A 25,563-nucleotide genomic window follows, 5' to 3' on the forward strand; every position below is an offset into this window, starting at 1 on the left:
TTGCAGATATTATTTATATGTTATATGTCAAATGAAATACATTTATCCACGCGATACCTTTTGGGTGTGTAATACGATTGAAATTTTGTCTTCTTTTTTTCTTTATTGTTTACTGTTTTGCATGAAAAACATCTGCACCTATAATATACTATCTGATCCAAAAGTATGACATTTTAATTTGGGTGCGAACAGGGATGTTATAAACCATTTCCTTTTACAAGCCTCAGGTTTCCCGTATTTTAAATTTGTGTTTTGTTTATTTTTTCTGGTAAAATGTTGTCCCATGTACAATCCCTTACTTGTTTCTACTTCTTATTGTTTTATTATACCTCGTAACAAATGCCATTTCCCAAAAATCATTGTTTTACTTTTTCTGTTCTTTAATAACTATTTGCTATCCATATTTTGGCCAAATCTTTTTATACTTTCCATGGTGGTTTTATTGTACCCTTTTTCCACAAACCTGTTCAACTCATCAGCTTGGGCCTCATAATTCTGATTCTAAGCCACAATTATGTTTTATTCTCATAAGCTGTCTTTTAAGTATTCCCCTGATTCACTTTGGATGGTGACAACTACTTGTCGATATATAACCATTTCTGTCAGTCTCTTTAAAATATGTTTTTGTGCACAGTTTTCCATCATATTTGAATGTTATCAAATCTTAAAAAAATGTATGCTTTTGATATGTATATTTATTCCAGTGAACCGAATGGCAAATGTATTTTCCTAAATAAAACGTAAAAAGTCCTCCGGTGGTTCTTGTGACCCCTCCCAAAAGATTGTAATGTCATCCATGTACCTCTTATAGAATTGTTATGTCTAGGACAAGAGGTTTCATCTCCGAATATGGAAAGGTTTCTTGACAGTAAGAGCTGTGAAAATGTGGAATAGACTCCCTCCATACGTGTTTCTGGCCAGCTCAGTAGATTGCTTTAAGAAAGGCCTGGATATTTTCCTAAATGTACATAATATATTTGGGTACTAACATTTATAGGTAAAGTTGATCCAGGGAAAATCCGATTGCATCTCGGGGCATCAAGAAGGATTTTTTTCCCCTAAAGGAAAAGAAAAACTGCGCCAACATAAGTAAAAACAATCAAGTCCTTGTGAATAAATATATAGTAAATGTCCAATATATTGATATGAATTGGGACAAACAACACCCCGGTGCACTTGAATTCCTTGTGAACCACCACCACATGGACAGCAGCTTACCAGATGGTAGATTAATACCAGCAATAAACTAATTCCACAGCGGGATAACCCAGGGATACGGAGCACAGGATTGGATTCCAGATCACAGGTAAACAGCAACCAAAGCGAAATCCACAACGGGATAAATCCAGGATCATGGAGTCACAATGTGGATGTATTCCTCAATAGCCGTATCAAGCAGCTAATCCACACACCATATGCAATAAAGGAGACCCGATCATAGTGTAGTAACGTACAAAACGGTTTAATACAAAAAGATAAAACCTACTTACACACAAACGTGCAAAACAGGCGAATTACAACAAATGCCAGCCGGCATAAACAGGAGCCCTTCCTCCTAGCGTAGAACGCGGTGACGTCACTGCACGCCATCCCAGACGCGTTTCGTCATACGTTGACGTTAATGCAAGAAGCAATCAAGATGACAATCCTCCCTAAATTGTTATACTTATTCCGCGTTCTGCCTATTAAACTATCTACCTTCTCAGAATCCATGTCCACTTTAATAGGTTCATTTGGAAGAAAACTGAGGTGCTTTTTTGTTTATGTCTAGGACACTGCCTGCAGGTATTATGGCCACACATGTAGGAACCTACAGTGGAGAGCCAGGTCTGTGGTTTGTTTGGCTTCTAAAAGCAAAACAAACTAGGTGACAGCATGCTACCTAGACTGGGGGCCCTTCTACTAGAGAAATTACAACCCCCCTGGATGGCACTGTACAGATCCTTGTCAGCATACAGGATGGGAAAATGTTCTTTAAGAATCGCAACAATTATGTTGTATTCCAAAGAAAATGTAGTGACAACATTTACTTCATTTTTATCGAAATCACTGCACTGTTTATGTTTATTTGCACTACTATTCTGAATCATCTCCACCCGATCTCTGTGAAAAGCTATATTTTTACTTCTAGCTATTGTTCGTGTGTTGCAGCCCCTTTCTTTTGAGTCGCTTTTGAATCGCTGTACAGTTGCAAAAAATCCTTGTCTGTAGAGCAGTTCCTCCTGGGCCTGATGAATTCACCAGTGGGCAAAGACTTAATGGTATGACTGGGGTGACAGTTATCAGCCAATAAAATAAAATTCCCTGCACAGGGCTTCCTAAAACCTCTGGAGGTCACTGTGTTGCATCAAGGTCAAATCCAAATAGTCTATTTGGGGCGGTGGTGCACACAGGTGAACTCCAAATTTATAGAGCTAGTATTAATATATTTCATAAAATAATCTATGGCATCACCCGATCCATGCCATACTATAATCAGGTCATCAATGAAACGTCCATACCAGGCGATATTTGTTTTAAATGGATTACCATGGGCAAATAAAATAGATTCTTCCCACCAGCCCATGTAAAGATTCGCCAAAGAGGATGGAAATTTTGCCCCCATGGATGCACCTTGACTCTGAATGTAGTATTGTTTATCAAACATAAAAAGTTGTGTGTCAGGAGGAATTCTACTGCTCTACAAATGATCTCACGTACATTAGGACTGTAAACACTGTAACAGGAAAGATGGTGTTTGATGGCTGACAGTGCTAAAGAGTGAGGAATGCAGGAAAACAAAGATCTAACATAGTGATCCAGATATATTCTGTAGACCAAAAAATTTCCTGCATGTGGGCTAAAAAATGCCCAGTATCCTTTATAATCCCGGATAAATGAGCAACAGGCGGTTGGAGAAATTGATCAACCCATTCTCCTAATTTCTCCAATAGCAATCCTATATCAGCAAATATTGGATGACTCCAATATTTTGCTTGTGTACTTTGGGGAGATGGTGAAAAACCAGAATAATGACATGTGTCACCATGAGAGATAATCTAGTTTTTGATCTCGAACACCCATCTCCTTACCTTCATCTAATAAGTCTGACAATTTTTGTTGAAAGATTGCTGTAGGATCAGAACTGAGGGGGCGATATGTACTGTAATCTTCCAACTGCCTGTGTGCTTCCTGTTTTGTAACTAGCAGTATTTAAGATCCCTACAGTACCCCCCTTATCTGCCTGGCGAATCACTATGTCAGATCTCATTTTCAAAGCATTTAGGGCAATGGTTTCTTGCTTTGTTAAATTAATTGTATTTCTATTATTGTCTTGCTCACACGATTCCTGCAATGTAACCAATTCCGATTCCAACACATTATGAAAAGAATCCTCAGGCTTTCACACTGGGATTGCAGATGAGGTCAATAAGCAGAACCCTGGATCGGTAATACCCTGATATCAAATAGTGTTGCTAATGGCTCATGCACCTATGGTGGTAAGGGAAGTCGGATGAAAGGCCCCGTACACACGAGAGGATCTATCCGCTGGAATTGATCTGCGGATCAGTTCCAGCGGATAGATCCGCTGGTGTGTACAACCCAGCGAATCTGTTTCCGTGGATTTTTATCCCCTGGGATGGATTTCAAGCGGATAAAAATTTGAAGACATGCTTTCAAATCTATCCGCTTGAATCCATCCCAACGGATTGATCCGCTGGTCTGTACAGACTCACCGGATCAATCCGTCCGAATGGATCCCCCGCATGCGTCGTAATGATTCGGCGCATGCGTGGAATTCCTTATATGACCACGTCGCCGCGCCATCATCGCGGCGATGGCGCGACACGTCATCGCGATGGGATTTCGGCGCGGATTTCGATCCTATGGTGAGTACACTCCATCGGATCCAAATCCGCGGAAATCCTCGAGAGGATTTATCCGCGGAAACGGTCCGTTGGACCGTATCCGCGGATAAATCCTCTCGTGTGTACTAGGTCAAAGAGTATCATACTGGAACTCAGCGGATGGTGATAGATCAGGATATTCACCAAACAGGGATTAATCCCTTCACCACTTGCAGCCACGCTGTGCATACTGTAGTTATAGAAATCAGTTAGTCCAGTATTGCCCCTTTCAAAGCACATATTGGAGACTGTAGGGAAGAATGGGGCTGGGCGAAAGTACGTGCAGTCACAGCATGGCATCAAGATATAATATCAAGTGAGTTCCAGCCAGCGACATGAGTACATTACCCCCATCCCAGGTTTTCAGCTGACCTCCGTCTAGATAGATCTCCACCAAGAATGCTCCGCTTCGTTAGTGGTGCTATTGAGCTCAGGATCAGTAGTCTGTTTGAAGGAAAAATAATTCTCATGTTATTTAATTCATGGCATATACCTCTTGTGTGTTCCTGGTGTGTTAGCGCTTACATGCAGAACTTACAAACTTAAACTCAACTGAGTAGACGTTTCAGAATGGAAAAATTCAGACATAGATCTGTCAGAATGACAACAAGAACAGTGTCTGCTTTTGTATTGTATATGTTTTGCCCTGTCTTACTGCTTCATGGTTTGTGTACATGGGCATTTGTGTTAGAACTATGACTATTTTAATTGATGTAGTTCCCTAGTGGGTCAAGTGCCAGCTACTGAGAAAATTACCGTTATAGTGTAAATCTAATTGATTAAAAAGGTTACGTTTGCAGAAGAGAGCTAAAGGGTATGTTTTGCTGATATGAATCATTGCATACCGTATTTGCTGGTGTATAAGGCGACCTGGTGTGTAAGATGACCCCCTAATTTTACAGTTTTTTACGATTTTTTGCCTGTACTCACCGTATAAGACGACCCCCCTTTCAGAGGCTTCCGACGCCTCATATTTTTTCCTTCTGGAGCCATATTCTTCTTCATTCTTGCTGGAGCCATATTCTTCCTTCTTGCTGGAACCAATCATGGCAAGCGATGTATTCTATTAATGAATACAAAGCCTGCTTGGATTGGCAGAGGCTGTAACATCAGTCCACGCCTCTCTGACTCTCAAAGCCAATCCGAGCAGGCTACTGTATGTAGCCTACGATAGGTAGGGAGACCGCCGCAGGTGAGCACAGGCAGGTAATCAATGTCCACTCAGGAATCACACGGGTGCTGGCAATGCATAGAATTAAGCAGGTGGTAGAATGGATGGACAGCCGCACTCCAAAAAGTCTTGTTACTGTATGTAGCCTACTCCGATTGGCAGAGGTTGTTACTCCAATCCGAGCAGGCTCTGTATTCATTTGAATACATTGCTTACTGGGATTGGCTAAGCGGTATATAATGTATCTAGCCGAAGCTACATACAGTATTACCACACATCCAGCAGGCATCCAAGCAGCTGACCCGGCGTAGAAGATGACCCCTGATTTTTGGGCAGTTTTTTCAAGTGTAAAAGGTAGTCTTATACGCCAGCAAATACAGTAATACATTTCTAATTTTAGTGATATTTGACAGATCCGTGTAAAGAAACACACAGAAGATTCTACTGTAGATGCTTTAAATTAGCACCAGGGACTGGTTCTGTGGAAGAAAGTTTTGCCAAGGACCGTGGGGGTTGGGAGGGCAGGTGCGGGGGGGTTATTGGTTGGGTAGGTAGGTGTGGGGTGGGCGAGGGGTGGTTGACGATGGATGAGGTCTCAATGACAATGGCTTGTGTTGGTACTTAAATTATCAGGACACCGTGCTTTATATTGTGTCAGGATTATTCATGTGCATTATTTCTATTATAACATTGTAAAATCTAATGAAATAGTTCAACCCCCCATAATGCAGAATCAGTGGGAGCCCTGAGTGTGCCACTTGCCACCGTCGCCTGCCACAAGCTGCAGCTTGTCACTTGACACGTCGCCTGCCAGGAGATGCAGCTTGTCACTTACCACCGCCGTCTGCCACGAGATGCAGCTTGTCACTTGCCACCGTCGCCTGCCACAAGATGTAGCTTCTCAATTGCCACCATCGTCTGCCACCAGATGCAGCTTGCCACTTACCATCATCGCCTGCCACCAGATGCAGCATTTCACCTGCCACCGTCGTCTTTCACCAGATGCAGCATGTCACTTGCCACCAATGCCTGCCACCAGATGCCGTGTGTCACTTGCCACCGTCACCTGCCACCAGATGCAGCTTGTCACCTGCCACCTTCGCCTTCCACCAGATGCAGCATGTTACCTGACACGGTTGTCTTTTACCAGATGCAGTGTGTCACTTGCCAGCGTCACCTGCCACCAGATGCAGCATGTCACCTGCCACCTCTGCCTGCCATCAGATGCAGTGTGTCACTACTGTCGCCTGCCACCAGATGCAGCGTGTCACTACTATCCCCTGCCACCAGATACAGCTTGTTACTTGCCACCATCGCCTGCCACCAGACGCAGCTTGTCACTTGCCACAGTTTTTTTTTTCTGCTGTGAAAGGCTCTTCTTGGAGCCTCTACCCAGTGCTATGGAGTCCAAGTGTGGAAACCAGCACATGAGCAGTTGCTTGATTCCATCCTATAATATATTGTGAGAGTGGAACAGTGGTGATGATGGGCGTCAGTCCCTGCCCTTCCTCGAGGAGCTTACAATCTAAGGTCACTAACTCACATTCACACATACAAGGGCCAATTTTACACAGGAGTATTAGAGGGTAATGAAAGGTAAGTTACCAAGATTGGCAGACCCGACCCTTGGTCTTTATGCACTGTGCAGAACAGGGGTTCCTAAATGCTTTCTCCTACAAAATTAATGGATCTAGTGGACTTCCACAGTCTATTGAGCATTGAGACTCAGAAGCAAACTAACATACTTAGATCATTCAACTGTGTATTAAAAGGAGCATTTGACATTTCATGGTCTATACCATCATTTCTAGATTGTAAGCGCTCAGGAGCAAGGCTCTCCTAACCCTCTTATATTGAATTGTACAATACTGTAATTGCACTCTCTGCCTTTATAGTGTAAAGTTCTGTGCAAACTGTTGACACTATGTAAGTCCTGTATAATAATAATGTTTCACTGTCCTAACCCATAAGCTGCTTAAGGAATGACATTCTCTAAGGCCCCGTACACACGGTCGGATCAAACCGATGAGAATGAACCGAAGTTTGGTTTCATCGGACCAAACCGACCGTGTGTATAGGCCATCGGTCTGTTTTCCTTCGGTCCAAAATTTTAAAACATGCTTCAAAACCGAACCGATGGACCGCTGCCCGATCGGACCAAACCGATGGTTAGTACAGAAAAGCATCGGTTCAAAACCCGCGCATGCTCAGAATCAAGTCGACGCATGCTTGGAAGCATTGAACTTTGTTTTATTCAGCACGTTGTGTGTTTGACGTCACCGCGTTCTGACCCGATCGGATTTTGGACTGATGGTGTGTACACATATCAGGCCGTACGGCCACTTCAGAGGTGAACCGATGAAAACGGTCCGACGGACCAGTCACATCGGTTTGGTCTGACCGTGTGTACAAGGCCTTACAGTACAAGACACAGGCTGAATATTCATAGACCGTGGGTTATAGGTTGCTCCTTTCAGCTGATTGGACACTGGCAAAGTTTCACTGCACATGCTCCCTGGGCTTATCCCAATAACCCTGCAATCTCTGTGAGACCTCAGTTTTTTGCTAATGCCAATAGATGATGGATCATAATGATGTAGTAAATGGAGCATTTGACATTTCTGTATAAATTAGTTTCACTGCCCTAACCAACAAAGGTGCATAGGGAATTAATATCTTTTATTGATACTCTCCATCACAATTTTTTTCACTAGATTTCCCTGCTAGACATTCTGAAACATTTGTGTCTGACTCATCCGATCAATATATTCATGAAGGCAAAAAGGAACATTTTAATCATAGACCGGAAAGTAGATTTTGTGGCGTGCTTGGCAGGGGGTCAGCACGAAAGTCAGAACCTTTGCAAACTTTTGCTGCGATGGAGTGAACTCCTACACTGTAATCTGCTAGAAAGAAAGCATTATCTAAAATTGCATTTATAACCTAACAAAAGCACATTTCACTTTGATCTATTCTCTCTCCCCATTTGCTCTTAATACAGAGACAAAAATCAATTTAGATTCTACCACCCTCTCATTTAACTTCTTCCCTGTAAACTAGCCTGACACTGATTTGTTTTTAATTCAGCAACCTTAGGTGTTGACTTGTGTATGCCCAGCAATGAATCTTTGTTTATGTGCTATCACAGTATGATATATCTTTATACGTCTCCAATGTCGGAGTAATACTTCTGTTTTCACACTGACATAGTGACTACACCGCAGATTTTTAATGTCAAGCAGGCTGAATTACTGCAGAATATCGTCCACTGAAAAAAAAAAAAAAAAAAACATTGACAAGAACTGAATTGACATAAGTCACTACAGACATTGTAAATGTCACATGCAACTATAAAATGAATATTCGATGGCAACAGAATTTACAAGACTGTTATCTCTAGAGAAAATGTATTGCAGAGATTATATGTTATTTACAATGATGCAGTGATCAGATTTATGCGTAACATAATTACAATGTCAGATTCAAATAATAGCTCTATTGTTTTTTCTTTTTTTTTTTTATGTTTGCTGAAAGTAGAAAAGAACACTTCTATTGTTTAAAGCATTATGGTTATATCAACTGAAAAAACTTTTGATTGACGGATGATACATTAACCACCCGGACCATTATGTAGGTTAAGGACCTTGCCCCTTTTTGCGATTCGGAACTGTGTTGCTTTAACTGACAATTGCGCAGTCGTGCGACGTGACTCCCAAACAAAATTGGCGTCCTTTTTTCCCCACAAATAGAGCTTTCTTTTGGTGGTATTTGATCACCTCTGTGGTTTTAATAGAGCGACAATTTTGAAACAAATTCAATATTTTTTACTTTTTGCTATAATAAATATCCCAGAGCAGTGATTTTTTTTGTGACTGCGACATGGCGGACACATCGGACAATTTTGAAAAAAAATTGAGAACCATTGTAATTTTCACAGCGAAAAGTGCTATAAAAATGCACTGTTACTGTGAAAATGACAATTGCCGTTTAGGAGTTAACCCATACAGTGCCCCCTAGTGGTTAAGTGTGACCTCATATGTGTTTCTAACTGTAGGGGGGCGGGGCTGGACGTGTGATGTCAGTAATCGTCTTTCCCTATATCAGGGAACAGACGATCACTGACATTTCCACAATGAAGAAGGGGGAAGGTGTGTTTACACATACCTCTCCCCGTTCCTCAGCTCCTGTGACCGATCGCAGGATACCGGCGGCGATCGGGTCGGCGGGTCCCGTGGGCGCGGTCACGGAGCTTCGGACCGGGTCGCGAGCGCACCACCAGCGGTGCGCTCGCGACCCCACAGCTGGGCACTTAAAGAGGACGTACAGGTACGTGCTTGTGCCCAGCCGTGCCATTCTGCCGAGGTATATCGGCGTGAAGGGGTCCTTAAGTGGTCAAGCGTGTGATATGTGTTATAAACATACTAGGCACAACCGCTTGTGATGTGAATAGCATATAACATCCCCACCCATCAATCTGTCATCAGTTCTAGAGAAAAGCTAAAATATATCCTAATATAAATAATTCTCTACATTAAAGGACATGATCGACATTTCAAAAGCCCAGTATTTGTCTTGGCAGTATTCAAAACGTATCGTTAACATTTCCTTGGAAAAAAAAAACAATATAAAGTTTTGACTTTTATAAACAGCGGGCACCCTCAAATGTCTGCACATACCTTTTGAAAACTCGCTGGGTGTCTGAAGAACCATAAATCTGATTTGGGCACCTAGCAATGTGAAATGTGGGGGGCATATAGTTATGATGATTTTAAACACTGCGAAAGTAACGGTCTGACCAAGAGTACATTTAAGACACTCCCAGGAATTTTCACTTTGGCACACAGCATTACTTCTACCTACAGGTCCACCAGGAGGAAATGGCCCTCTTGGACAAGCCCTCTTTTTAACTATATGAGTGCATTAATCTTATTTTATGTTGCTTAATATGGTAATTTCATCTCTAGCACCCAACTAAGTAGATGCTTGTACAAGTAAAGACTGGGAACCTTTGGCCTGGGGCCAAACTCATCTAATTAGCACTTTCATTGTTGGGACAGGTTTCTGTGGGCTTAAAGGGGTTGTAAAGGTACAATTTTTTTTTTCCTAAATAGCTTCCTTTACCTTAGTGCAGTCCTCCTTCACTTACCTCATCCTTCCATTTTGCTTTTAAATGTCCTTATTTCTTCTGAGAAATCCTCACTTCCTGTTCTTCTGTCTGTAACTCCACACAGTAATGCAAGGCTTTCTCCCTGGTGTGGAGTTCTGTGCTCGCCCCCTCCCTTGGACTACAGAGTCAGGACATTCTCTACGTTGCAGATAGAGAAAGGCGCTGTGTGTTAGTGGGTGTCCTGACTCTCCTGTAGTCCAAGGGAGGGGGCGAGCATGACACTCCACACCAGGGAGGAAGCATTGCATTACTGTGTGGAGTTACAGACAGAAGAACAGGAAGTGAGGATTTCTCAGAAGAAATAAGGACATTTAAAAGCAAAATCGAAGGATGAGGTAAAGGTAAAGGAAGCTATTTAGGAAAAAAATGTTTTACCTTTACAACCCCTTTAAGAAATTGTAAAACTTTGCCACAGTGAATTGGTGGACATGGTAAGTGTTTCTTAAGGATATAGATTATTGTGAAAACATATGCTTTCTTTGTGCTAAGCGTTTAGTCACATCACATGTTAAATCTACAATGGAAATTGGTGCTGCAAGAATTTTCTCTGTCAGGCTACAGACTGTGATTACAGATCTGAATGGGGAGAGTATCTAAATAATGCCCAGCATATGTGACTGACTGCAAGTCCTGCTCAGATAGATGTCAAAATGGTGACGTATCTCCACTCGGGGCCACTTATCTGCTTTGTATGGGCAGGGGGGAAGCTGATGCCCACTTATCTTCAACCAAGCCTTCCCATGTGCTTGTACTTGCCTTGATGGTTAAACATTACACGCCACAAAACAAAGCCTCAGCTCTTCACTCAAAAAGGGAATACTTTCTCTACAATATTTTCGAAGTTTAAAGGAATGTAATATTAGGGCAAGCCACCCCATTATTTAACCACTCAAGAATCCTAATTGTTATTTAAAAGATAAAGGCATGGTTTGAAAGGCTACAGGCCACATATGTCAAGATGAAGAGGATGCCTTAATGCTTATATTTCTATGGAAACCAAATTGCTGAATTGCCAGGCAGCATATACCAACTTCTGCGTCAAATGCGGTTTTGTTTTTTTATGTCTAATCACGCAATTATCCTTAAAACAATATGGTTGGCATTAGAGACTGTTAGTTATGTACAAGGGGGTATGCTAGATCTCAACTTACTTTCCTGTTTTAATATTGGTATAATAGAGCACCCTGGATTTCAGGGCTTCAAGGACCTCTGAAATATATTATATGGTATGTTCTGGTACCTCAGGGTTCCTGGTTTTCAGTAATGTTACCTCTTCACTTCAATTTTATGTAAGGAAAAGTTTACTTAATGTAGGACTAGCACTATATGCCAGCTCTTTTAGCTCCTAATTTATGTGTCGGTGGTGTGGTTTATTTAGGTGTATTGTTTATTATGTTTCGATAGGTTATCTTTGCACAGCTTGTTGGAAAAATTTTAATACCGGTACTTAGAATGTCCATAAACTGCCCATATGTTTGTTTTAAGATTCTGGGTCACTTTAAGGTTTAAAGAATATATTTAGTGTTTAGAGACTAAAGGTATGATATTTTAATTTAGGTGTTTTTAAAAGAGAAATATGTCCAATACTTCTCATATGGGCCACAGAAGAGCACTCCTGCTTTTCTGTAGTCCAGAATCAGTCGACGGTTGACTAAAGCCTGCTGACATCACATAGCCACTCCAGTCTCTAGATGTATTCTGATAATAATGTTGGGATCCACCCAGGTGCCATATAGGCAGTTGGCTCAGCCTCTCAGCGCATCGCTAAGAGCCTGAGCCAGCCGCTTCCACCCCTTCTCCTGCCCAGAACTCCAGCGAGTGCTGGAGGGCCAGAGCACAGAGCGGTGACTGAAAGCACCACTCCGCACTTAGAGTGGACCCATCTGAACCAAATAAGTTGATCTTGGTCTCATTAGATCACAGGACAGGGTTCCTGTCATCCATGTCCTTAGTCTGCTTGTCTTCAGCAAACTGTTTGCAGGCTTTTTTGTGCATCATCTTTGGAAGAGGCTTCCTTCTGGGACAACAGCCATGCAGACCAATTTTCATGCAGTGTGTGGCGTATGGTCTGAGCACTGACTGCCCACCCCTTCAACCTCTGCAGCCATGCTGGCAGCACTCTTATATCTCTTCCCCAAAGACAACCTCTGGATATGACGCTGAGCACGTGCACTCAACTTCTTTGCTCGACCATGGCGAGGCCTGTTCTGAGTGTAACCTGCCCTGTTAAACCATTGTATGGTCTTGGCCTCTGTGCTGCAGCTCAGTTTCAGGGTCTTAGAAAACTTCTTATAGCCTAGGCCAGTGATGGCAACCTTGGCACCCTCGATGTTTTGGAACTACATTTCCCATGATGCTCAACTACACTGCAGAATGCATGAGCATCATGGGAAATGCTGTTCCAAAACATCTTGGGTGTCAAGGTTTGCCATCACTGGCCTAGGCCATCTTTATGTAGAGCAACATAATTTTTTTTTAGATCCTCAGGGATCTTTGCCACAGCAAAGTATTCACAGCAGTATTTTGGACCAGTTTCAGTGCTTTATGGCGGTCTGTTCGGCTATTGTTTGAAGGATCTTCAATTTACCACTGACTTCGATATTTTAACAAGACTTTATAGGAAACAATCTTTTGCTCATCCCCAAAATTATACAAAGAAGGGTTTAGATGTATCTTTTTCAGAATTGCCAATAAGTCATTCACAATGGTAACCATACAATAACTTCTGTAACTGGCTTATTGGTTCTGCGTGATCTCTGCATGTTATTAGTTGCATTTGCATTAAGAGAAGCATTCTTTAAAAACAGAAAAAAAAAGTCTCTCCAACTTGTCTGGCTACGGAGTGACAATACAGGTATCAATCTGGGGAAATGATTCAGAAAAGCATGCCATGCCCATTACATAATCTGTATATGCAATTTTACTGTTAGATGGGGGCATGTCAGTGGCTGCACCATTCGAATTCCCAGGAGATTCTGTACACAGTGGTCACAGACATTCTCCTGCTGCCATGTATGGGCTGTCAGTTTGAAAAATTGCAATTTATTTCAAATACAAACAAATCAGATCAAACAAATCCATTCTTATCTCTATGCTGCAGCTCCAGTTTTATCCCGCAGCTGTCCCACATCAACTCCAAGCCCAAAAAATGAGTGACTACATGACCGCTGATTGCTCAGTCCTTGGTCTCTTTGGATTGGAGAGCAGTGACTGCTGTCTGCTCTCCAGCACTCACTATAGTGCCAGGAAGGGGAGAGTGTGGACACAGCTAGATCCAGCTTTCTGCTGCACCCTGAGAGGTGGAGTCAGCTGTCAGTCAGGAAACTGGGTGGATCTTCACAATATTGTTGTGATCTCTCCAAAACTTGGAGCGACCCTGCCATGTCAGCTGGTAGCGGGCAATAGCTGACTAAGTCGCAGAGAGAAAAAGTACTGTATTTTCCGGCGTATAAGATGACTTTTTGGATGCAAAAAAATGCATCCAAAGTCGGGGGTCGTCTTATACGCCGGTGATCGTCTCCATGAGCGTCCATGATTTAAAAGCCGCTCCTTCTCTCAGCGTGTCCTGTGATAGGCGGAACACAAATCTTCCCAGCAGCGCCTCTGTTCTGTGTTCCTCCTATCACAGATGCCTTCTCGTCTTTGGACGAGAGGACGTCCGGAAAATTTGTGTTCCGCCTATCACAGGACACGCTGAGAAGAAGGCGCGGCTTTCAAATCATGGACGCTCGCAGCACGGAGACTGTCACCGGCCTGGAAAAAATCAGCAAAATGTGAGTCATGGCACTGTTGGCACAGTGGGGGGCAAGTGATTGCACAGTGGGGGGCAAGTGATTGCACAGTGGGGGGCAAGTGATTGCACAGTGGGGGGCAAGTGATTGCACAGTGGGGGGCAAGTGATGGCACAGTGGGGGCATGTAATGTGAGGCATGTAATGGCACAGTGAGATTTGAAAAAAGCCTGTTTCTGTCAGCGGTTCCGGCAACCCCTCCGCTTCCAGAAAGCTTAGTAGGAAGGGGGTAGTCTTATATGGCGAATATATCCCAAAACCAACATTTTTCCTGGAAAATTAGGGGGTCGTCTTATACGCCCAGTCATCTTATATGCCGGAAAATACGGTAAGTGCAATCCTGTGACCCACAAGAGAAAAAAACTTTGGCCATACTTTTCTTTTAAAGCGGTCCTCCACCCTAAAGTGGAGTCCCGCTGATCGGAACCCTCCCCCCCTCCGGTGTCACATTTGACACCTTTCAGGGGGGAGGGGGGTGCAGACACCTGTCTAAAGACAGGTATTTGCACCCACTTCCGCCACACGCTACGGGCGAAAGACGGGCATTCCGTCACATCCCGTCTGTCGCCCGTTGTGTGCTGGGAACACTCGGCTCCCAGCACACAGCGTGTGAGCCAATCGGCGGGCGCAGCGCGACTCGCGCATGCGCCGTAGGGAACCGGGCAGTGAAGCCGCAGCGCTTCACTTCCTGGTTCCCTCAGCGTGGATGGCGGGGGGAGCAGCAGAGTGACGAGCGATCGCTCGTGCTCTGCTGCGATCGGCGCTGGACTCCAGGACAGGTAAGTGTCCTAATATTAAAAGTCAGCAGCTGCAGTATTTGTAGCTGCTGGCTTTTAATATTTTGTTCCCATGGCACATCCGCTTTAAGCCTGGCATTGACAGAAAAAGATTTTCTTTTCTTTAGAAAGCGTTGCTTTTGAAATATGTGTCATTAATGTGAAAATGGTACTTAGTATAGCTTTGTGCTTTACGGAATCATCAAACATACAAAGAGAATTAAGAAAAAAACAATTTGGATTTAATTTGCACCTCAGCAAATTAAATTAACAAGAGAAGCACTCGACCCTGCTCTTTGAAATTCCCATCTCTTACCTTGTCCGACTCGATTTCTTTATCATCAGGTTTTCAAATTAATTAGTGAAATGCAGTTATTTTTCTGCAGAGTTCAAAACATTCATCTGAAAATAGCAAGCCATAAAATGCCTGGTTTCTGTGCCATGGTGTGACATTATTAAATGTATTTTTTTCAAGCTCAAGAAACCTTCTGCTGTTAAAAACCTGTCAATTTCCACTAGTCAAATAGGTCTATCTTTCAACCACAATGTGACAAAATATAAAACATAAGACCACTGAGGTTTTTTGTCCCTAACAGAAAAAAAAGTGTTACTTCCCAGGCTGCCACTATACACTTCTCAGAAATTGCTGCAAGAACCTGAATGGGGAGATTAATTACATGTCTCCAAGCAGCACTCTCCACAAAATAAAGTAAGAGATCCTGTAGGAGAATTTCATTTTTAACAGTGATATATTGTATAGTGTTTGCTTTATTTATCCGCCATGACAGCTTAATTATATGGAGATTTCTGTTCATATCTGATTTATTTTATTTGTAGCACTTAGACTTTTGTCGATGTGACAAACTGTGTAATATTTGGATCATAGTGGTATGAAAGGTTTATTACGCTATTGCTTATAAGAAAGGAGAAAACTAAAGCCTGATGACTGAAATAAATGAAGTGTATAGATATGCTATGAATACACTGGGAAGATATTTATTTAAAGTTTTGCAGATCCAAAACCAGTTTTTTTTAATAATCAAATGGTGCGGTGAACCTGTGCTGACTTGCTCTATGCTCCTACATACAACACTGGACCAATCACCAAGAATAAAAACTGTCACATGAGAGGAAGGGAAATTACTCAAATGTCCCTCCATGCCTGGAGAGTTAAATTGAAGAATAAATGGCTGCACATCGATAGATTCCAAATGGCGTTTATTAGTCACCAAAATGACACCAGGAGACACCAACACACAGTCATGTGGACGCGTGTAGATCACTGGTAATAATTAAGCGCAATTGTACGTGAAACGCGTCCACAAGACTGTGTGTTGGTGTTTCCTGGTGTAATTTTGTTGACTAATAAACGGCATTTGGAATCCATCGATGTGCAGCCATTTCTTCTTAATTTCAATATATCCACTAAGGCTGGCCAGGGCTAGGACTCGATTGGAGTTCCATCAGGCACAGCCTATTCACCTGGAGCGTCTAGTCCTTTATTTCCATCCCTGGAGAGTATTGAGTATGTTCTATATTCCCTAAAGCTGAATGGGGGGCGAGCAGAAAAAAGTATGAGCTGTTGTAAAGGTAGGTTGGTTTAAAGCGGGAGTCGGCAAGCTGGTGGTCCCACTCTACTGATCGACTGTGGGCAGCCAACAGGTAGATTGTGTACACGGCTCTGCCTCCTCCCAGCCTCTTTACAGCAGAGTGGAGAGCAGGAGGCAGCATAGTGCTGGATGGAGAGTCGGGGCCGGAGCTGCCTCAATTAACTTCTCAAGTTAACCAGCAGGTGATTGGTTGCTTGGTTGCCCTGGGGGAAATGGGGTGTCTTCTGCTATGGGGGGCTGAGGACACTACAGTGGTGACAGCAATGTGAAGGGGCAGAGGACTCTGTGTTGGGGGAACAGGCTGTACAGGACAATACTGCGTAGGGAGGGGAGAGAGGACACTGCTATGGGGACAGAGGACACTACAGTGGGTGGGTGATGTGAAGGGGGGCAGAGAACACTAATGTAACACACTATGTGTATTTCATGACATCTTTTTACTCTGAGCGCTGCAATACCCCAACACCCTTCCCAGGGATCCTTTATTTTCACCATGTTTTCCAGGTAGATCTCAACCTCTGAAAGGTTGCCTACCCCTGGTTTAAAGCATTATAGTTGATTTTTCCCTCTAAGGCCCCGTACACACGAGGAGACATGTTCGATGAAAGCGGTCCGCGGACCGTTTTCATCGGACATGTCTCCTGGGAGCTTTTGGTCTGATGTGTGTACACACCATCAGATCAAAATCCCTGCGGACAGAGAACGCGGTGACGTAGAAGACACCGACGTTCTCAAACACGGAAGTGCAATGCTTCCACGCATGCGTCGAATCAATTAGACACATGTCCGATTAGGTGTACTAACCATCGGACATGTCCGACGGACATGTTTCCAGCGGACAAGTTTCTTAGCTTGCTAAGAAACTTTTGTCCGCTGGAAACCTGTCCGCTAGGCCGTACACACGGTCGGACATGTCCGCGGAAACTGGTCCGCGGACCAGTTTCAGCGGACATGTTCGACCGTGTGTACGCGGCCTAAGGCGGAAGCACAGAGTATAACTCGTGTTTATTTTGGTCTTACTCAGTTCAAGTTTTTTTTTATCCTGTCTTCACTATCTAGATATTCTGTGACCTGGACTAGCTGGTCCAGTCTGAGTTCCTATATTGCATGTTTATTTATGGTGTGCCAGATTGTGTTCTAACAAATCATGGCACAGTGATAATTGCAAATTAGAACTAGCGTTTGTTTGACTCTTATGTACAACTCTAGTTTTTAATTTTAGCTGTGTACCTACTAATTTATTAGGAACATTTAGAGCAGGGATCCCCAAACTACGGCCCTCCAGCTGTTGTAGAACTACACATCCCATGAGGCATTGTAAAACACTGACATTCACAGACATAACTAGGCATGATAGGAATTGTAGTTCCTGAACAACTGGAGGGCCGTAGTTTGAAGACCCATGATTTAGAGCATAGTGACAATGTGGCAGCTTAAATAAGCATTTTGGAGGTTTAGATGAGGTTTACATAGCCTAGCAAGTCTGCAAATGGATAAACATTGTTTTGAAAATGAATTAACCCCTTCATAACAAAATTAGATCTAATAAAATAAACATTCTGAAATAAAACCAGTGTTTGGGGCCTTGTATGGATTTTAAGGGTAACCCCTTGCCAAAAGAAAAATGTGTTGGGACCCCCCCAAATTTCATAACGGACTCTTAGGTCTGGTATGGATTTTGAGGGGAAATAAAAAAAAATGGTGTGGTGTCCTATCCAAAATCCATACCAGACCCTTATCCTCCGAACATGCAGCCCGACAGGCCCAGGCATGAGCAAGTGCCCCCCCCCCCCCATTCCTGAACCATAATAGGCTACATACCCTGAACATAGGGGTATTCTTTGGGGTAGAGGGCTCCCCCCATGTTCCACTTTAATTACCAAAACTATTATAGAGATTAATATCTTTTGGATCTGTTTGTCTAACTTAAAGCGGATGTTCCATTACAAAAAAAAAAAATTAAAAGTCAGCAGCTAACACTGTAGCTGCTGACTTTTAATAAGGACACTTACCTGTCCTAGCTGCCCGCGCCAAGGCCGATTCTCGATCCTGGCAGCTCCAAGCGTCGCCATCCACAGTAAGGGAAACTGCTTCACTGCCCGTTTCCTACTGCGCATGCGCGAGCAGCACGGTGCTTTGTGAATGGGCCGGCTGCTTTTTGGGACACACACAGTTCCCAGAATGCAGCGCGCCCCATTCACAAGAAGACACCCAGTGTAGGAGGAGGAAGAAAATCAACCGCGGAGGATGAAGAGGCAGATTCGGCACTTCCGCATAGCAACAGCTATTTAGGGTGAGTACAATTTTTTTTTTTTTTTTCATTTTTTTTTTTTTTTTTTTCATTTTTGGTGGAATATTTTTTTTCAGGTGGAACATCCACTTTAACAAATTTAGATTATGTATGCTTTTTGTCTTCTTTTATTTATTTATTTTTGACGAGGGGCATTTGGTTGCATTACAATATTTTTATTTTGAGGATCTTATTTAGGTAGAAACAAGGAAAAAGGGAAAAAATATACACAGTAGTCTTTTTCCCCTCTAATGATGTGTTTTTTTACTAATCTTACTGCAGAAATTTGGACAGAAGTACTTCTAAAGGAGAAGGCCTTTACTCCACTGACATTCACATAACTGAATACTGACGTTTTCAGGCCTCACATTCAAAAACAAAAACATACTTCATACAGTTCCATATGCAGTTACCTTCGAATCAGAGTCACAGTGGGAGAGCGCCTTTACCTCCTTCTGAAGGGACAGAGTATTCTGCCCTATTTGCAGCAATTATAGTGTCATATTTCCAGGATATTTGGTGGTTGGCTAATCCTTATAAATTCCATTAAAAAAATGTATTTACCATCACAGGCAGTAACTTGCCTGAACATTTTTGGAAGGTTTCAAAACTAGTTGAAGCTTTAAAAGTACACTGGGAGTTGCTATGAAAGTATGAACCTCAATTGAATTATAGTTTGCTAAAGTACTGTGTTTCATAAATACTGGGCCTTCAAAAAGTATTAATTCTTCTTTTGTCATGTTACAACCAAAAACGCAAGTGTATTTTATTAGGATTTTATGTGATAGACCAACACAAAGTGACATATAATTGTGAAGTGGAAGGGAAATGATCAATGTTTTTCAATGTTTTTTTACACATAAATATCTGAAAAGTGTGGTGTGCATTTGTATTCAGCCCCACTTTGTAGAACCACCTTTCACTGCAATTACAGCTGCAAGTCTTTTTGGTCATGTCTCTACCAGCTTTGCACATCTACAGAGTGACCTCTTTTGCCTATTCTTCTTTTCAAAATAGCTCAAGATCTGTCAGATTGGATGGAGAGCTACTGTGAACAGCAATTTTCAAGTCTTGCCACAGATTCTCAATTGGATTTAGGTCTGGACTTTGGGTCAGTCTAGCACATGCTTTTATCTAAACCATTCCATTATAGCTCTGGCTGCATGTTTAGGCCTGTTGTCCTGCTGAAGGATGAACCTCTAAGGCCCTGTACACACGATCGGACAAAACCGATGAAAACGGACTGAAGTTCAGTTTCATCGGTCCAAACCGACCGTGTGTGGGCCCCATCGGTCAGTTATCCTTCGGTCCAAAAATGTAGAACTTGCTTTAAAATTCAACTGATGGACGCCTAACCGATAGGTCAAAACCGATGGTTAGTACGCAAAAGCATCGGTTCAAAACCCGCGCATGCTCAGAATCAAGTCGACGCACTGGACTCAATTGTTTTTTTAACTGATGGTGTGTAGGCACATCAGACCATCAGTCTGCTTCATCGGTTAACCGATGAAAACGGTCCTTCGGGCCGTTCACATCGGATGGACCGACCGTGTGTACGCGGCCTAACAGGTTTTGTTCTAAGATTGCCCTGTATTTGGCTCCATCTATCTTCCATTCAACTCTGACCAGCTTCCCTGTCCCTGCTGAAGAAAATCATCCCCACAACATGACGCTGCCCCAACCATGTTTCAGAGTGGAAATGGTGTGTTCAGGGTGATGTGCACGGTTAGTTTTCTGCCACACATAGGCCCAGATTCACAGAGAGCGGGCGCACATTACGCCGCCGTAGCGCAAATAATATACGCTACGCCAACGCAGCGCAGAGAGGCAAGCATGGAATTCACAAAGCCAGTGCTCCCAAAACTGCGCTGGGTTTTGAAGGCGTACGCCGGCGTAGGTGGAAGTGGGCGTGAGCCATGCAAATGAGGCGTGACCCCATGCAAATGATGGGCCGAGCGCCAGACACATACGTATCACGAACTGCGCATGCTCCGGGGCGTGGACGCATCCCTCTGCGCATGCTCACAACCACGTCGAAACAACTGCCTAAACTACGCCGGATCACTGCCTACAGCGTGAACGTAACCTACGCCCAGTCAGACACACGTCCAACGTAAAATACGCCGGCTTGAGTCCCCTGGTGCATACCTTTGCATGTCTGCTGCTGGGTTACACCTCCTTTATAGGGCTTAACTTTACGCCGGACGTTCAACTTCCGCGCACATCGCGTAGCCTGTGTCGGGCGCACGTACGTTCGTGAATCGCCGTATTTCCCTCATTTGCATATTTGAATCGCAAATCAATGGGAGCGCCACATGCGTCCAGCCTAAATATGCGTCCACGCTACACCGGCGTAGGCAAGTTACGTCAGCGGGATGAAGCCTATTTTTAGGCGCATCTTGGTATGTGGGCCGGCGCACAGATACGACCGCGCACATTTGCACTTACGTCGGAGTATCTTGTTCTACGTCGGCGTAAGTGCTTTGTGAATCTGGGCCATAGTGTTTTGCTTTTAGGCCAAAAAGAAAATTTTTGGTCTTATCTGACCAGAGCACCTTATTCCACATGTTTGCTGTGTCCCCTACATGGCTTCTCACAAACTGAAAAGGGGACTTCTTATGGCTTTTTTCAACAATGGCTTTCTTATTGCCACTCTTCCATAAAGGCCAGATTTGTGGAGTGCATGACTAATAGTTGTCCTCCCACCTGAGCTGTGGATCTCTATAGCTCCTCCAGAGTTACCATAGGCCTCTTGACTGCCTCTATGATTATTGCTCTCTTTGGCCGACCTGTCAGTTTAGGTGAACAGCCATGTCTTGGTAGGTTTGCAGTTGTGCCATACTCTTTCCATTTTTGAATGATGGCTTGAACAGTGCTCTATGAGATGTTCGAAGCTTGGGATATTTTTTTTAGAACCTAACCCTGCTTTAAACTTCTCCAAAACGTTATTCCTGACCTGTCAGGTGTGTTCCTTGGCCTTCATGATGGTTATCTAGCAAACCTCTGAGGGCTTCACAGAACAGCTGTATTAATACTGAGATTCAATTAAACACGGTGGACTCTATTTACTAATTAGGTGACTTCTAAAGACAAATGGTTCCACTAGATTTGTGTTAGGGGTATCAGAGTAAAAGGGCTGAATACAAATGCACAACACACTTTTTAGATATTTATTTGTAAAAAAAAAATTGAAACCCATTTATCATTTTCCTTTTACTTCACAATTATTTACCACTTTGTGTTGGTCTATCACCTAAAATCCCAAATAAAATAAGTTTTTGGCTGGAACATGACAAAATGTGGAACATTCAAGGGGTATGAATACTTTTTCAAAACACTGTACTTTCTTGCCCAAGCCAATTCTGACACTTCTCACATACATGTAAAACCTGCATTTTTTTGTACTAGATAATTACTTAGAACCCCAAACATACATTTTTTAAAAGCAAATGCCCTGGAGAAAAAAAAGTTGGTTGTTGCAATTTTTTTTATGTCACCAAATATTTGCACAGCGTTTTTTCAAATGCAATTTTTTGGGGTGAAAAAATACGCTTTAATGAATTGTAGTGCAAACAAGCACAATACAATACCCAGATATTTAGTAAAATATAAAAAACAATGTTACGCCAAGTAAGTAGATACCTAACATGTCACACTTTGAAATTTTCCCTACTTAATCAGAACCCACTACATGGTTTGAAGATGTCCAGTGGCCAAAATGTTAATGCTCAAAGGAGCTGCTGCACTTGGTGGCCATAAAAATTCCTGTGCTACCATGCATGCTCAGTAGAGGAAACCAAAAATGATCTCCAATACAAAGCTTTATAATTCACAGATTATAAATACAAATCGCAAAATAAAGCATCTGAAAAAAAAAATCATTTTCTAGGGATTGCAACAGATCAACTCTAATTGTTAAATGCTGGGCACCCGAAATAAATTTCTACAGAGATGTATTGAGAGGGATACCACTGAAAAGATGGTACATTTCTTTAATAGTCTGTTACATCTTTACATCTCATTATAATTTAGTCGTTATGCAAAAAGTACACAAAGTTGAGTTTAGCTATACATTTAACATTCCTTTTTTTTTTTTTTTTTTTTTTACTTCTCTTTCTATAGTTTTAATTTTCTGTGGTCTAGACTTGATTAGTCTGCAAACATAATACTGATAATTCATTGCGTGTTTTGTTTTCTTCCCTGTTCTGTTATGTTGTCAATCTGTTTGCTGACCCTATGTACACCTTGTTCTTAGTCGTAAAGTTGGAAAAAGCTCAACAAAAGTAGAAATACAATATGGGGGAAAAATAATTTGCAGCAACATATCAAATGCAAATGAATACTGTATTTTGATAAATGAACTTAATTTGCAAAGTATTTTTTTAATCTTACAAACAAATGCATTAAATGTTCATTGAATTTAGACCTCCTGCTGTTACCTTTTGAAGAATGTAAACAGTCTTGATTCCAGATAAATGAAAGTCTGATGGCCAAATTGATTGAAGTTTAATCTAAAAGTACTTTAAACACACTAAAGATTAGCTGTCAGTCTGGGTCTGCTGTACTGTGAATGGAGCCTTTCACCCTAAAATCCTTTCACTTTCAGAAGTGTGTAAATGCTTTAGGAAAAGAAAAAAGAACTGTTAATATTAAATTATGTTGTATCCTTTAGGGCCTTTTCATGCATGCTTTGAATTTTCAAGTTTTTAGCAAGGATAATTCTAAATCTGCTTTAAAGACTAAAGGTCATAGACATTCGATAATAGTCTCTCAATCTGTCTGAAGGGCATAGTGTCTATGGGTTTTTCAGATTTATGTAGACAGTATTGGCGGAGATGTTTTTTTAGCAGGTAGAGGACAGGGAATGAGGGTTTGGCTGGGTTGGATTTTCACATCTGATCGTCATTGCTCCTCAAGGATAGAGTGTGAGCCTGGGTTGCTCTTTAGTGTATAAACATTTTTAAGAGTTACAATCATGAATGTTTATGCATGAATCATTTGTGCAAAAACATTTTTGCTACCATCTGGCCACCACCTAATGTGTATGGGGAGCATTAACCTTGCCCAAAATGTGTCACATATTTTGGAAAACACTGAAGGGCTGAAGATCGTACTGACTGTAGGACTTAGTGGAGATTGGCATTAAGACCTGGTGAGTGGCGATCTCTAGGCTATGCCCATTAAAAACTATAGTCATTGTAAAGTCAACCTGTCCTCACTCTCATTTCTATCGCAGTATTGTAATGTAAAACAGAAAAAAAACAGTGGATAGACCCCTGTTTAATGGGCTTCGTTAGTTGAGTGAGGCTGAGTGTGTTTTGGGAATAAAGGAATCTGGTAGGTTATTCAGCTTGTTATCATCCTGCTTACACAGTTTAAATCAAAGTGGGAGGTTCTGAACTGTGAGAAAATCAGTACTATGCCAGTCTAACATGCTGGGAGGTGATTAGGTAGCTTACAGGAGGAGGAGAACAGGGTGGACCTCAAACAATATTGTGGAACTCATTTATAGTCCAGGAAACACTCTTGAATTGGGAAGTAATATAGTAAGCTCACTTTCCTACTTATATACACTATGTTGCCAAAAGTATTGGGACACCTTCCTTTACACGCACTTGAACTTTAATGGCATCCCAGTCTTAGTCCGTAGGGTTCAATGTTGAGTTGGCCCACCCTTTGCAGCTATACAGTAGCACACAAAAGTGAGTACACCCCTCACATTTTTGTAGATAATTTATTATATCTTTACATGTGACAACACTGAAGAAATTACACTTTGCTACAATGTAAAGTAGTGAGTGTAAGCTGTATAACAGTATATATTTGCTGTCCCCTCAAAATAACTTGACACACAGCCATTAATGTCTAAACCTCTGGCAACAAAAGTGAGTACTCCCCTAAGTGAAAATTTCCAAATTGGGCCCAATTAGCCATTTAGCCAATACTACTAATATTGTGCACATGTACTGCAACGCATGGGGTTTGGTCCTATTTTCCTCAAATGGATATAAATACTATACGACCATCTGGTAGCAGCACTCCACCTGGTGGTGGGGTGTTTAGCACTTTTCCAGTATCACCAGGCTCATTTGCACTAGTTATGGAGCCCTGGGCAATTGCACTGCATTCCTCATCACAAATACAGGTAATCAGGGTGGGCACTCTCACTGAAACTACAGCCTTTTACACGGATGACCTGGTTCTATTCATTAGGGACACTGGACCCTCTTTACATGCGGTGTTCACTCCTGAGACGATTCGCCGAAGTCTCTGGTCTCAAGGTCAACTGGATCACATCCAAAATACTCCCACTGCATTCCCATGCAGCCCCTGGTCAGACAGACCCCGGTATTCCCCTACAATGAGTAGCGCAAATTAAATACCTAAGACTTCAAGTTCCGAAATTCAGTGTCAGACTTCATTGGTCTCTTCATTGGTGTCCCGCTTACTGGTCACTATATCTAAGAAATTCAACTCCTGGAAAAATTTGCCCCTGTCCCTCATTGGGAGGATAAACCTAATAAAAATGAAGATTCTACCCTTACTACTATATACCCTTATGATCTCTCCAGTGTGGATCCCTCAGAGGATCTTCAAGTCTATAGATAGTATGATTTCCTTCATTGAGAGGGAAGGAAGAACCCCCTGCCTTAAACTAGCCATCCTTCAGCAGCTGTGGGGGGAGGGGGGTGTAGCGGTACCAAACTTCCACTAATATATTCTAGCTGGACAATTGAAGGTGGCACACCGGTGGTTGATTGCTGCTCGAGATGATGCTGTGGTGTCGCTGGAAGCTGCGTGTGTGGGCTCATATGAGGCTCTGTTGCACCTGGTCTATAGGGGTCTCTGGGTGCCCTCCATGCGCTCAGTGA

At 42.5% G+C, this 25,563-nt stretch overlaps 1 protein-coding gene across 1 annotated transcript in view; it reads left to right on the forward strand.

Annotated features, from left to right (window-relative positions):
* KIF16B (kinesin family member 16B) overlaps positions 1–25,563 on the forward strand; it is a 452,854-nt gene that overhangs the window by 401,409 nt on the left and 25,882 nt on the right. The window lies entirely within an intron of this gene.

This window comes from Rana temporaria, chromosome 4, assembly GCF_905171775.1.
Source record: "Rana temporaria chromosome 4, aRanTem1.1, whole genome shotgun sequence".
NCBI classification, from domain to species: Eukaryota; Metazoa; Chordata; class Amphibia; order Anura; family Ranidae; genus Rana; species Rana temporaria.